The following is a 2946-nucleotide window of genomic DNA, read 5'->3' on the forward strand; positions in this document are numbered from 1 at the left end:
ACAATACTGTTTGTGAGTGAGACTGGCTAATTAACATAATAAAGCGTTTACCTCCGGGTCAAGGTGCATCTATAATGTATGTGTGACGTTAACGGTTGGCAGAGTGAAAGTGTACAATTTAGCTGTGTTTATCCTGTGTGTATAGTCACAGTCGCCCTACTAGGTCCTAGTAGAGTGACTGTGGTCTAGTGGAAGCCTGGCCTCGCATGAGGGAGGAGATGCATTCGGTTCAGTACGCAAGATTGTAATAACATATGCCGAGGCTATCAATAAACGCGTTCGCTCTGGGTGAAAAGAGACAAATTCCTTTATATCATTATTGGACTTGAAAATTGTTGTGCTTAATTTCAACTGAATCCTTTGCGAAAACAGTGTTTAAATTCCATTAAAAGACGTATGTGTGATTGAAATTCGATTTTAATTATTGGATAGCCAGGTTTTAGCCGAACGCTCAACAGATAAACCATCATGTGATGTACCAGATTTCGTTCATATTTGTGTTTTATTTTTCATAAAAAATATTTGATCACGATCTAAATACAACTTCATTGTTGGACTAAATGTGGAATTATGGGGAAAATTCGCTCAACCTCGATGTGAACACACTGAACCAGTGTGTGATTTTACCGAGGAGTCACGCGTAAGCTGTGATCAATTGTTTTTGTTTTCGTAATAATTTAAATAAATAAAAAAACGTAAATTCGTAGACACGGGCAAGTTGTAATATGTAATCAGCTATTTAACTCGTCAATAATTTGTACAAAGATATTATTTTTTGTAAGCGTATAAAGCATTTTCCAAATTAGATGTCGTAAATCGTACCCAATTTCAAATTTTGATTTTTAAACTCAAATTATCAAAAATATTATAAAAATGTAAAATGTAATTAGGAATTTGCTTTATCTGTAAAGTGTAAAAACCTATTTTTTTATTGTAAATGGAACTTTCATTTCCTGTAAAAACGCAATCTGATTAAAATCTGATGTAGTGTACGGGCTTTACTTATTTTGGCTATAAACTTATTTTAATTTTATTACTTTTGTTATTAATGCCCTTTTATCTCATTATTTTATTTTACTTTGATTTTGATTTTGTGATTTTTTTAATTCCGCTCTACCTACATCTGATCCGACGCCTATGTAAGTCCCGTTCAAATCTCGCGTAAGTAACAGCCAATCACAGCCCCCTTTTATACAGGCTGTCGGTTGCTTACTTTTCAGTGTATACGGGCAATCTTTCTGTACATTATATTTTGCCCACTTGAATAAACCATTAATAGAAAATTGCTAGTATATTTTTATTTGCAAAAGAAATTCCACAGCATTTTACAATTTTTGTCATTACATTGAATATATTTTTCACTTCCAACAAATGTGTACACTTCCAGATACATCTTCGCCAGCCAAGGTTCGTTCATTCAGTCATCGCTTCAATTTTACATCACTGAGCATAATTATCTAGAATGGAAGCAAAAAAATAAGTAAATCGTAATGATTAGAACACTGTAAACAGCTATAGTAAACAATGCAAACTGATTTTAAATTGTATAACGGTCACCGGCCCACGGCATCGACGCAGAAAATTGGAGCAAACAAATATTTCCTGATCAATTGCGATGTGTTCCAAATAAAAAATATTTTATTCCAGTTCAAATCAGCTCAATTACTTTAATAAAGAGTTATTGTATAATGTACAAAATGTTGATACAATTTGATGAATATTTACAGCTTCAATACCGTAGACGATTTTGGCCCGATCGTCAACAAAACATCACCCGTCTCCAGGGCAGGCGACTGGAAAAAGACACTGGTGTTCGGTCGAACCGGTGGAAACAAAATCAACACTCCCAGAATAACTATGCGGAATAACGATCTAAAACCATTCGAGTCACAATATTAACATAAAAATGACATTATCATTTGACAATGATAAACTTACCGAAAAGCCGTGTTATTCACGGTCGCTAACGTCGGTATAATCCGCCATTTTATTTGAGTGTGTTTGCCACCCGGTGACGTCATCATGTGCGCTATAGAAGGATGTATGTGATTCGTTGACTAAAATCGTCGATAGTGGGTCTCGTTGAAATCTCGTTACATAGGCGTCGGATCAGATGTAGGTAGGGCGGAATTAAAAAAAATCTCAAAATCAAAGTAAAATAATAAAATAAAAGGGCATCAATAACAAATATAATAAAAAATAAAATTAAAATAAGTTTATAGCCAAAATAATTAAAGCCCGTACACTACATCAGATTTTAATCAGATTGGTAAAAATGTAAAATGCCGTTTTTTTCATTTTCTTTAATCTGTACCAAATATCACCCCTCACGTAAGTAACTCCGGTGAATCTGGTTAGACGCGCCTTTAGAGTGGCATGTCGAATTGCCAGAGAGGGCGCACATTCGCCTGTAAAACATACACCCAATTAATAACAATTTCCATTTGATTCAAAATTAATAAATAGATTATTAAATATTTGGTCAGAAAGTATTAACGTTTAAAGCGTTCTAGCTTTTACGTTTGCAAAAATACCAAGAACCTACTTGCTTTTTCAGTTATTTAAAGCCAAGGTTATTATATAAATTTAGGCTTTTGCTAAGGTATATAATTCAATTATATGCATTCAATTTTTAGTCAAGCGATGGATGAATTTTAGACCCGGTATACATAAATACAAATTTGAGTAGAATTTTAAATACACTAAGGTTTGAGCCTAGGTATATATAAGTTCAGATATGATTCCGGGAGGAATTTATAAAATTGTGATTTAGCCGAGGTGTATATACATTCTAGTTTGAGGCGAGGTGTATATATATAATCATATTTCAGCCGTGGTGTATATGAATACAAGTTTGAAAATGGGTATTAAATAAATCAGGTTTGAGCCGGGCTATATATAATTTCATATATGATCCTGAAAGGTATTTATAAATGTGTGCTTCAA

At 33.5% G+C, this 2946-nt stretch overlaps 1 long non-coding RNA gene across 1 annotated transcript; it reads right to left on the reverse strand.

Annotated features, from left to right (window-relative positions):
- Nucleotides 1–1272: 1272 nt before the first annotated feature.
- LOC146729962 (uncharacterized) lies at nucleotides 1273–2101 on the reverse strand. The gene is made up of 2 exons (XR_014927909.1): nucleotides 1939–2101; nucleotides 1273–1457 (listed from the first exon to the last, which is right to left on the reverse strand). It is a non-coding gene; the product is annotated as an uncharacterized LOC146729962 (long non-coding RNA).
- Nucleotides 2102–2946: the final 845 nt, after the last annotated feature.

The sequence above is a fragment of the Saccoglossus kowalevskii genome, chromosome 20, assembly GCF_978046115.1.
Source record: "Saccoglossus kowalevskii chromosome 20, keSacKowa6.1, whole genome shotgun sequence".
NCBI lineage: Eukaryota > Metazoa > Hemichordata > Enteropneusta > Harrimaniidae > Saccoglossus > Saccoglossus kowalevskii.